Genomic DNA, 12,420 nt, shown 5'->3' with positions numbered 1-12,420 from the left:
ACACATTGACTATGTAGTTTTAAAGCAAACTTTGCAATTTCACAATTGTGTATTTATAACATCCTCCCCCAGCTAGAAGAAACCTCTTAAGAACAAAGACTTTGCCTTTTATCTTTTGAGTTTTTGGCAGCTACATACATACAGTTAGATCAATGAAAAGACAGGTTCACAGAGGTGAAGTGGACTTCCTTAACTGAAGGCAGTTTCTGGGCTATCACTGGACCCTGTCCCTCAACCAGTGTCCCATTTTACCAAGGCATGGAAAAGACCTGAAGTTCAACTCTCCCAAGTGCTAGGTAGCCTGGGTTAGGACTGTAAATTCATGAAAGGCAGAAGTATAACTAGACAAGGACTTGGGGATCAAATAATGAGACTGGAAGAGAGTTCCAGAACAGGGTTACAAAGCACAGAGACAGGGAGGGGCAGGTGGCAAATGTAGAAGGCTCATATAACATTACCTCCTCTCACGAATGCTATACTCTAACTAAAAAGTAGGAATTTTCAAATTGGATGATATTGAACATTGCCCTAGTATTGTGTCTTCATATTATTTTTTTCCTTCTCTATCTACTTTTCTTTATTTCCAAGTTTATTTTTCCACGCTCTTAAAATACAAACTGGTACTTACTGGATGGTTGGGCAATGCCAATCATTTTAGATACTGAAAGACATCTACTGACACTCTCAATACCTGCTTAAAACTTGGAAAGTCAAAAACTCCTCTTTGAAATGTCTCTCCCTGGTGTCTGGAACTCTGTCTGACAAGATGGTATTGGGCTGAGCTGGGTTACAGGTTTTCACATCTGTTCACTTCTGACCTGGCCTTAAAGGAGGCATCATAATGTACTTTACCCTTTATTTTTCCCATCCTAATAAGTAGCAAGGATGTTTCCAGTAATTTAGCACTTCATTGGTAATTTGTTCCATTATAATACACATCACCCAAATCAGCTCCATTTCAAGCAACCATTTGCCGCCTCCACAAAAGATAATGACTTCTGTTTCTCATGACTTGAGCATCTTATACACCTTATAAGGGCTTTACTACTTTTCATTAAGTTATATCTCTGAGAGATTTTGGACCTTGCAAAAAAGTAAACACAGCTCATGGAAATTGAAACACAGATAAGCAAATTAAATTGAATAAACACACACAGTGAATCCCCCCGAGGAAACTGCACTGTGGCTGCGGTTTTGCATAAAGCAAAAATCCTTGCACTTAATTGCTGAATTTTAATTCTGCTTTGTCTTCCTACCTAAGGAACTAGAAATGCCACCCCTATTTCATGAATATGTGGGCTTCTAGAAGCAGAGGCTGCGGTGAGAGGGCATCTAAATGTTCTGCCATGTGATTAAGGTTCTTTTTGTGCCAGGGTGAAGATACAAGTTGGAACACATGATGGCTTGCTTCCAATCAGTAGTGAATTTGGCAGAGATCTCTCCTGGGGTCCTGGTTTCACACTGGCTTTGCCAATTAGCCATCATAGCACCCAGTGTGGTATTCAACTTATAGTGGGTAGGTCAGTGCTTAATTGCTTGGTTCCATATTTCTTTTACCTAGTGGGAACCAAGTGGGGGCCACTGAGCAGAGACATTTGGTATCACCATATGAATCCAACAGTTGGTGCTTACTCTTGCAAGTAGCAAAAAGCTATGTTAGCTAATCTCAAGAGAAACTATTTTATGATAAAATGTATATATATTTTTTTTTCTCTGTGTACAAGGAGGAGACAGAATTGTGGAGGCCCAAATTACTCAGGGTCAGAGAATCTGAGCTTGCTTAATCCAGCAGGGCTGCATAAGGGGATGATTTAATCACGGGCATGATTACCAGGTGTTTGGAAGGGTCTACACTTGGCTGTATCTAGCAAGGGGGAGGTCTTTTGCCTTGCCCCTTGGCATTGTTATAAAAAGCCTTTTTGAATAAAGTTCTGGGCCATTGGGTTTTGATCCAGGCCCTCCCGAAGCTATCCTGTGTTTCTGTCTTTCTTCTTGTCAATTCTCTCTTTCTACCTGATATTTTCTTATCCCTCTCTCCTTAAGAGTACCCAGGGTAAAGTTGGGGCAGGTCCCTCACACAGAATACTGTTCAAATCCCTGCACACAATGTTCTAAATGAAAGCTGGACTCATGGTATGGAGTAATAGGACAACTTATGAAAGATAGACTGAGGGGCAGAATAGAGGAACAACAGAAAGCGCCCCCCAGCAGGAAGCATGGTTTTCCTTCTTTCCCATGAGGACAGTTGTACTTCTACCTGGATCAATGGGGACAGAAGCTAAGACAGTGTCTTCTCTCATGCTGTGCTCTCTATACTGTGACTTAAAGAAGATTCATTGAGTCCCTTCTAAGTGTTTTTAGGCTGACATTTTAAAAATCAATGTCTCAGTTAGCTTCTGCTGCATAACAAATCACTTCCAAACTCAGATGCTAAAACTAGTATATGTTATGATTCATGAATCTACAGATCAGTTGGGTCAAGGATTTTCAAACTTTTTCTGCTTATGACCTTCTTTTATGCCTGAGAATTTTTTAGTTAATTCTGGGCATATAAGTATATAAAAATAAGCATACAAATAAAACATTTACTGATAATAGATTATAAAATTATAATTTAAGACAATTCTTTAGTATGCTTGTGATTTTATTATTTTGTAAAAAACAAAACCAAATTTGCACACTAATGAACAAGGTGTGATTGTATGACCTTACCTAAAGAACTAAATCTTGATTGTATATTGGATGCTTCAAAGCTTTTCAGAGTAGATCAAATTTTTGATTTTACAATTATCAATGTTGAAAATGCCATGTCATATGAATGTGTGATACAAGACAGCAGAAATATGTTTAGAGCTATTCCAGAGATGGTTGGAAATTCTGTCCTAGTCTTTACCAAGCCCAAAACTGATTGATTTTTTTTAATGAAACTCAAATCAATAACTCAAACAGAAATTTTGGAACTCAAACATTCAAACACAATATAGCCCACAGACACACTAATCTGATTTATATGTACTGAGGAATGATGGTAGGAAAATATAAAATGTCTTTGTTTTCTCTAATTAAACCATTATGTTTCTACAAGAGCAGAAAACTTTTATATAGAGGGAAAACAGTGCAAATTCATGACATGAAGTCTGAACCAAAGTCCTTCAGGTAACATTCCTTGGCACTCTGTGGGGTGATGGCATGCACGGTACATAGGGCACATCATGTGTTCAGAACAGCTGCAATAAGGTCAGGTGATTCATCACTGGCTGCAGTGAGGTCCTATAATGTATAACTGGCCAGTGTTACTAGTAACACATTAGATATGTTATTTGTTTGATTTTGAATTAAATTTTAGTTTAGTTTGCCAAAATTGTCATGGCTCCTCTATTCAATTTCACTACTTCATGAGTGGGGCAAGAACCACAGTTAATGAGCTGGGAAACTGATAAATCTTCTGGACTCTTCTATGTTTGATTATGTGTTAGTGGTCACCTGTGGGCCAGGAATCTAATTCTAGAGATCTAAGCTGGTATTTTACATATTATGGGAGGGTGGTTAGCTATTGGCCAACCAGGAAGAGTTGGTTGGAACAAGGGGCTTTCTAACTAGAGTGACTTTGTCTCCTTACAGCATCAACATCCCAAGACAGCAAGTAGAAGCATAAAGGAACTCCTGAAGTCACGGCTCAGAATCAATGTCCCACCCGTGTTCCAGTCTCTGGGCCAAATGAAGTCATACAGACCAGATTCAACTGGGAAGATAGATCCCACTTGTGGGAAGATTTACAAAGGCATGGCACCCAAGATCTAAACTCAAGGAAAGGAGTCATTTGGACCATGTTATAACTACTCTCAAAGGAGCTGGGAAAACCAGTGTTGTTTTACAATGCTTTGTCACAGCACACGCCACTGACTATCCCAAGGCCTTTGACACACATGTGTGTAAGTGCCCCTGTGTGAAGAACTTGGACTTCCTTTGGCTTCTTTGGTATGTTGTCCTGTTTTCTCATTTGCACTGGGCAGACGTCAGGCAATCCTAGGGGGAGAAGGGCAAATACCCATTCAAAGATTCTGGATAGCTTTATTGACCATGATGATCACATTGATCACTCATGTTAACAGGCAGACCCACTGAAACAGGAGAGTGGGCAAGCTCATATGGAGTGGAGTATCACAGACACTGATATCTCCTCAATATATATTTAATACAGTACTGGGTACTGGGATGCCCTTAGGGTCACAAACCATTGGAATTCTCAAGAGTCCCATTCTTCCCTGAAGAAAGGAGGCTGGATTTTCTTGGTATCTTGAATTATAATCTTCTATCTTTTCAAATTTTGCCCCCTTGGGCATGATGTAGGGTTTACATTATTTGCTACAGGAAGACCAAGCCAATGAAGGCCAAAGAGGTTGACATTGTGTGAACATGGGAGGGCAAAGAGCTCTTTGAGATGGCTTTTTATTCTTCCTAATAACTGTACAGAATGAAAACAGTAGGATCATTGACGGTTCTAGTTGTGTTGACTGCTTTCCATAGTCAAGGTACCATTTTCTACTCCCACCAACAGTACATAAGGGTTCCAGTTTCCACATCCTCACAAACACTTGGAAGGTGATAACAGCCATCTATGCAGATAGGAGTTAATATCTCATTGTGCTATGAATTTGCATTTCCTGACCATTAATAATGCTGACCACCCCTTCATAGAGCTTTTAGTCATTTGTATATTTCAGAGAACAGTCTATTAAAATCTTTCAACTATTTTTAATTTGATTATTTGTTTCTTGCTGTTTTGTTATGAATTCTCTGGGTGGTTTTGATATTGAATCTTCATCAATTCATGAAACTAGCCAGGACCTAATAACAGTATAAATACATATCAGTAGGTAATCTGATCAAGAAAATATCGTATACACACACACACACACACACACACACACACACACACACACACACAGAGAGAGAGAGAGAGAGAGAGAGAGAGAGAGAGAGAGAGAGAGAGAGAGAGAGGAATATTAGCCTCTAAAAGACAGAAATCTGCCATATATGACCATATGAGTGAATGTGAAGGACAATAGACTTGATGAAATACATAGATGCAGAAAGACAAATTCTATGTGACTCTATTTATAAGAAGAATCTAGAGCATTCAGACCCAGAGCAGAAGAAACTAGAAGAGCAGTGGCAAGGAACTGAGAAGAGACGACAATAGAGAGTTTCCATTTAACATGATAGGATTTCATTTCTATGCCATAAGTAGGGTCTAGGGAGCTGCTGTATAACATATGCCAACAGTTATGGGTCATTTGGTCATTTCAAACACTGTGAAGAGAAGGGCTGGGAAAATAGTTTGGTGATAAAAACAACTTGCTGTACAAGCATGAGGGCCTCAGTTCAAGTCCTCAGAACCCATATAAAAGCTGGGCACATAGCACAGGCAACTTTAATCCTGATGCTCTTGCAGGAGATGGGAAGCAGATATAGGAGAATTCTCAGAAGCTTGAGAGCCAGGTAGCCTGGTAAAAATTGGGTGGAACGAAAAGAGAGATCCTGTCTGAAATGAAGTAGAAGGTGAAGACAGATACCCAAGGTTGTCCTTTGACCTCTACATTACAAACCTATAACATGCATATGGGCACACATACACATGGTGCCAAACCAAAGAATACATAATAACAGGAACAAATTAACTTTTGAGGGAAAATGCTGTGCTCATAACCATGATTATGGTGAAGATATCATAGGTGTATGTACGGTTCAAACTCATCAAATTGCAAATTAACTGTGCAGCTTTTGTGTATTAATTATACTTCAAGAAAGCCTAGAAAGGGGTCTGACTCGACAAGTTTGAGTCTTGACGTATTCCACCACCCAGTTTTCTGGCACCAGGGAGAAAATGCTATTGCCCTAACCGGGCTATTTCTATAGTAATCAATGCATGGAGGAAGAATCAGTTCTCAGAATATGGCAAAGGGGGAGATGAGGTGGAAATAAAGGATGGGCTGCAGCAGTAGGGACAGAAGCCCAGTGCATGACAGTGTTTCTTTCTCTGAGATACTCTGGTTTGTCTGCACAAGGCTGCAGCTGCCACCAGTTTCATAAACACGTTTCCAAACCATTACAATATAATACAACGACACAAAAGCCATATATGATGTTTACTCTCCTTGGTTTTAAATATTTAGATGGCCTCAGATTCTACCAGGAGGCCCAGAAATTCCTGATAGTATTCTAAAATGCACTTCTTTTTAATGAACACTGTTATCAGCTTTCTAACGTGTCGGTTTATGTCTTGGTAATAAGCTTCCTTAGCGGAGTGGAGAATTCTGGCATGAGGATATCTGAATCGATGGGACTTCTTCAGTGAAGAAGAACCAGCTTATGGGAAGGCTCTTTGGCACCACACTGCAGCAGAAGCTTCTGCCATGGTGTGGTTTAAGTCTCCCCTGGCCCTTCCTACCCCACTTTCTCAGCTCTGAGAAATCTCACGAGCTCTTGGTCCTCATATGGCCCATCTGCTCTTTGTATGAGTGCACTCTCAGGAAAAGAAGAAGAACATTATGGCCAGGCTTTATGGAGGAAAACAAGCTAATGATTGTCCCAATGGATAACTCCTATATTATTCATGCCACCAGTAGTGGTCCAAAGGATGTGTACATAGTAAACGAGAGGAGGGATGGGGCCACCACTTAGGGTTTTCAATGTTCAGTTTCAAAAGACTCCCAGTGCTAGGTGAAAATAGCTCCAGTACATGACTCCAAGATAATTCAAGAAAGCACTCAAGAGAGTCCTGTGGGCTACCTTCAGAATTTAACCACTTCCCAGCTGCCATTGTCTCCTATGAGACCACCCATCTCCTCAGAAGGGCTCAGTACACATCTCTCCCCGTCTGCCACACTGCACTGGCTCCCTGGTGTCCCTGGCCCCATGCGCATGTTTGGTGCTGCTGTCCTTACAGAGCGATGGGTTTGGCAGACACATAATTGCTGTGTCCAGAGCTGGTGTATACATTCTTGCTCTTTGGAATATCCGCCAAGTGAAGTTGAACAGCAAACGCTGACACCTCCTCCCTCCTCCCCTCCCTTCTGCCTATTCTCTCCCCCACCCTCCTCCTCCCCACCCCTTCTTTTATGATTCTCCTCCTTCATCACCATCTTTCCATCTCTAAGTCCACCTCTGTCTCTTCCTTCTTCTCTTTGCCTTCCTAGGATTTTCTAGTACCAGATTGCCCGTGTGAAGCCACGCCCCTCCTGTGTGGGTCACAGTGGCATTTGTAAGATGGATAGAGTTGAGCATCAGCAGAGCTGGCTTCTTGGGTGGACAGTTTCCTCCACAAGCAAGGCATTGCTTCCGCCCTCTCTCTGTCTTCCCATTGCCTGTCGCGGAAACAGTGTGAGTATTGACATGCAAGTTTGTAGTTGAAGCTTTTCTGATGAAAGGATTTCACACACCCCCTCCTTAAGTTCCAGCAAGGCCCCCTGTCCCCCATGCAATTAGTGTCAACGGACTGCTTGCTGGCACTGTTAAATGGGAAGCAGAGGGACTGCATAGGTTTTCCAGGTAGTGTGGGCTTCTTCTCCTCCAGTTTGCACACAGAGCAGGAGGGGACTTGCTCTGACTACTGCTGTTACAGCATGATTGCTGCCCACACATTATTAAGAAGGATGACGCAGGAGCCCTTCATCAATTACTCTCTCAGAAGGAGCAGCAACTCAGCCCTCCCCACCCCTTCTACCTCCTCCCCAAGTCAGATGTTCGCCCTCCTGCCATTTCATTTGGGCTTGGACTCAGAAACCATGCATCTGAGTTGGGAAGGTGCCATTTGGAGACTATTTTAATGCACTGGTTTGATTCATCTCACTTTACTTGAGCAAATCTTTGTTTAGGACCTAGTCTTTGCCCCTGACACTGCACAGAAACAAAGCCACTGACCCTGTCTGCAAGACGCTCACAATATGTAGTAGGAAAGGACATTAAATAAATTGTGTTTGAATCCAGCAATCCACAAGAAGGAACACAGGCGTTACTATGGAAGCAAGGAGGCACACCGATCCTGCCAAGGTAAAGGGTCTTTCCAGGAACAGCGAAGACAGAGCCAAATCTTAAAGCATTTGTTCATCCACTCAACAGTATTAAATTTTCCCAGTGGATGGGACATGAACATTATGTATGGGTGGATGGAGAAGTCCCAGAAAGAGGGAACCTTGTGGACAGAGGCATGGATAGACAATAGGTGGTATTTCTCCAAGAAATTGCCAGAATATAATATCATAGAGGGCTGGGATAGGTGGGAGACAGGATAAAGAAACACGCAGCTAAAGGGATTGGATTATTGTGAACAGAGGCAACTAGATCTGTGTTCCAGAAAGAAATGTTACTCTGTTTAGGAATGGTCTGGGAAGTGATAAGATTGGGAGAAGGCAAATCAGAAGGCAGTTGTCATGACTAATGGAAGTGCATGGTGACTTGGACAAAGGCAGTGGCCCTGTATGCAGGAGACAGTGTGTAGACGAGGCATGTGAGAGTCTAGAAACATGGCTTAGAGCCCATGCCAGGAAAGGGGAAGGGGAAGGTGGTAGATGGACAGGCTTCTGGGTGATTCTGAGTTCGGGGGTCTGGCTGCAAGTAAAGCTTGAGACCATGCTGTTGGGTCCTGGAGAAGGAGACTTTAGGGAAGGATGGCAAATGAGGTATGTTTTGGACTAATTGGGTTAAAAAATGTCTTTCAGGTGGACAAAATTGTGGATCTTACATATGCAAAGAAGTCAGGGTTTGATATCATTTAAAGAATCATCATCATGGGTGCTAATATTAACCAAGGATGTGTGTTGTTGGAGGGCTTCTCTCCAGGTCCTACCAAGCCCCGCAGTCCCACAACCCACATATAAAATAATCACTCAGACGCTTAAATTACTTATAAACTGTATGGCCGTGGTAGGCTTCTTGCTAACTGTTCTTATGTCTTAAATTAACCCATTTCTATAAATCTATACCTTGCCACGTGGCTTGTGGCTTACCGGCATCTTTACATGCTGCTTGTCCTGGCTGGCAGTGTCTCCCCCTCCTTCTTCCTGTTGCCCCAATTCTCCTCTCTCCTTGTCCCACCTATACTTCCTGCCTGGTCACTGGCCAATCAGTGTTTTATTTATATAGAGCGATATCCACAACAGATGTGGATGGAAACAGAGGCCAGAGGTTGTGTGAGGAGTGAGCAACGTCATAGAGGGGGCACCAGGACAGTAGTGTTCAGGGATGAAGGTTGTTAAGAGAAGCCAGCAAAGAAAGCATGAAGAAAAAGACACTGGAGACATGTGGTGGTATTCTAATTATACTGAAATATGATTTTGATTGTATGTTAATAAATAAAGTTATCTGGGGGTCAGAGCTATTAGAGCCATAGCAAGAGTGTGGTGGTGGTGGCACATGCCTTTAATCCCATAGATCTCTGTGTGTTCAGGGATACAGCCAGCATTGGAGACATATGCCTTTAAGACCTGGGGGGCTGTACATACAGACAGTGACGAGGCAGTCACGTGTTTGGGTTTACAACCAATGAGAAGGCAGAACAAAATACTATAAAAAGACGGACAGACAGGATATAGCTCTCTTTCAGGAAGCTGGGACACCGCAGGAGGAAGGGTGAGATTTTAGCTCTGAGCTCTGACCTCTCGGCTTTCTCTTTTACATTGGTTCTGTGTTTCTTATTTAATAAGACTGTTGGTTACATCTACAGAGACAGGACAGCCATCCTGTGGAGGCTGAGGGCAAAAGGAGAGGGGAAAAGAAAGAGGAGCAGGTTAGTAGAGGAAAGTAGGACTCAAAGGAAGCCCTTAGATCCGGCAACTAGGAAATGATTGAAGGATTTAGAAAGAGAAATGTAGCAGAGTTTTAGAAGATACATAAATCCCTTCCGGGTTTAAAGTGGCTCATAAAGATTTCCCTTGTAAAGAGCAAACCATGGCTTTGATTTAGTCCTTTAGGAAAATTAACAGGGGTTGGAGAGGCGATGAGGGTGCACATCCTGCTCTTACAGAGGATCTGAGTTTTGTTCCCAGCAGCGCACAGGGCAGCTCATAACCTCCTGTAGCTCCAGCTATAGGGGACCTGATGCTCTGGGTGCCACAAGCAGCAACAAGAGGTGCACATACCCACCCACAGATACACACATGTACACATGCTTAAAAAGAAAACAAATCTTAAGAAAAGCAAAGCCTGCAACATAGACGCACGTCACTTCAAGGTTTAGTGTGGAGCACCTCAACCCACCATTTGGAATCTCAGTTCCCTGCAGCTAAGATCTGCTCCCAAAGCTGGTAAAGTTGACATTAGCTGCAGATCTCATTGCTGTCACTTCAGCCATCTGTCCAGGGATCTGATAGAGAATTTTTCATCTCACAGAGACCCTGTTTCTGAGGAAAACACCCTGTTGACTTCTCTTTTTCTATTGCGTTTGTTTCCTTCTCTGCCCAGGAGTGAGTTCTAGGGCTGTCAAGCACATGTATCGTATAAAGAAAATTGAGCATCTAGAGTGCCCAGGGAGACGTATCCAAGGGAGAGAAAAGAAATGAGAGAGGAACAAGTACTAGAGTCAGAATAAACAGTGAGGAAGGAACAACAAAGGAACTAAACAGAGAAGGCATGAAAGCGCAGCCACTGTACATCATTTATGCTTCTACACAGATAAAGCCACTCCCGGCCTTCGTCAGAGAAGCCTTGATTTGTAGTGAGTGGCAGGGAAGGCAGACTCAGGTCGGCCAAAGATGCTTGGAATAAGTGACTTTTGAGAGCTCAGCCCTGAACAAGGCATGCATGTTAATCCCTATGTGGCCCAGGGAACATGGCAGAGAACGGGATGAGAAGTTTGTAGGAAGAGGAAGAGAAAGGGCTATGACATGCCATTCTCTAGGCACATTGAAATCAGAAACTTACAACTGGAGTTGCCTGCATGGAGCCCACACGAGGCTGGCCTGTCTGAAATGTGGTCCATGGAACACATTGACTCAGAGTCTTTACTTCATGGCTCAGATAAGACATCAGCTTTGAGATAACGGCCTGATCCTGGGCATTTACTAGGTGTCCCATAGGACACTACTAGTCAATACATAATCTATGCCTGTTACTTCCTTTGAAGAAGGACCACCAAATTTCTTCTGAAGTCTGTTCCTCTCCTAAACAGATGACACCCTTTCCTTGTCCAGGAGCAAGGCTGAACATCTATATCAGCCCTCACCTGTACTTACTCTTGCAGATTATGCAGTTAGCATAAAGTGATATCTTCAGCGGGGGCTGTCTGCTGTAAACGAAATACCGAGAGAATAACCTGAAACTCACTAAGGTAGCACCTGAGTTAGGAGCTTGCTTTCGATCAGGAGGGCAGACTCAGTTACTCTTTATTATTGGGATAGTCCCACCAGATGGCTTCTCTCTGAAGAGGTGACTCACGGCCAGGGTCAGGTTAGGATCTTTATAATATCAGCAGCTGGCAAGAGGTGGAATTTGACCCCAGCTTCAATCAGGGGTCCACAAGGGGTTAGAATCAGCATGGCTTGGAGAAGCTGTGGCCAATGGATGTTCTCTGATTAGTTTGTATTGATTTAGGTGTCTGAGCCTCAATTCATCACTAGCCATAGAGACGGGGTAACATGGATACTAGCTTCCAGCAGTTCTCAAAGGAGATCTGCTGAAGATTGCCGAAAAATGAGCACAGCACCCTTGTTCTTGATGAAATACCACGCAAATAAACTCTTGTGGGCTTTGGGCATATACTAGTGAGGCTACTGAAGTCACTGTACACCCCTGAAGGATGTCCGACAGCACAAAGAGAAGCTTGCATCTCATGATCTAATTAGAACCCTAAATCTAATTAGGACTGCCCGACAGGCCACCCTGAAGACTCCTGTTCCTTGGGCCTTTGAGTCTATAACTTTCTCTTTTTTTTCCCCCTCTCAGCTACTTCCTATTGTGACACAGAGTTAAAACACCCTAACTAGTAAGGAGTGGGTGGGTGGGAGGGACACCATTCTGACAAAAGAGGAAATGCTGTTGAACCCCCAAGAACTGGGTTGGTGTTTTGAGTTTGTTGTGCAGGGTTACCTATGAGCCTACAGGCCCATCTGTAATAAGCTGAATCTGAAGAGCAGGCTCTCAGACTCTTGTTAGCATTGAGTAGAAATCTGGGGCAAAGGACTTAATGGGGTCTTCTCATAATCAGCAATCTTCTCCTCAAGTCATCCGGGAATCAATGGCTGGAACCCCAAGAGTGGGAGGCTAGATGTGAGGAGGAGGGGCGCCTCAAGGCTATGCCTAGAGAACTTGGCTCCATGCCAACTCTTGATCCTTGGGGCCAGATGAGTTGGATTATCCCTTCTAGAGAGTGGGGCTTTAAGAGTTTTGTGTGTGTGTGTGTGTGTGTGTGTGTGTGTGTGTGTG

The sequence above is a fragment of the Peromyscus leucopus genome, chromosome 7, assembly GCF_004664715.2.
Source record: "Peromyscus leucopus breed LL Stock chromosome 7, UCI_PerLeu_2.1, whole genome shotgun sequence".
Classification (NCBI taxonomy): domain Eukaryota; kingdom Metazoa; phylum Chordata; class Mammalia; order Rodentia; family Cricetidae; genus Peromyscus; species Peromyscus leucopus.
This window is presented reverse-complemented; position numbering follows the sequence as displayed.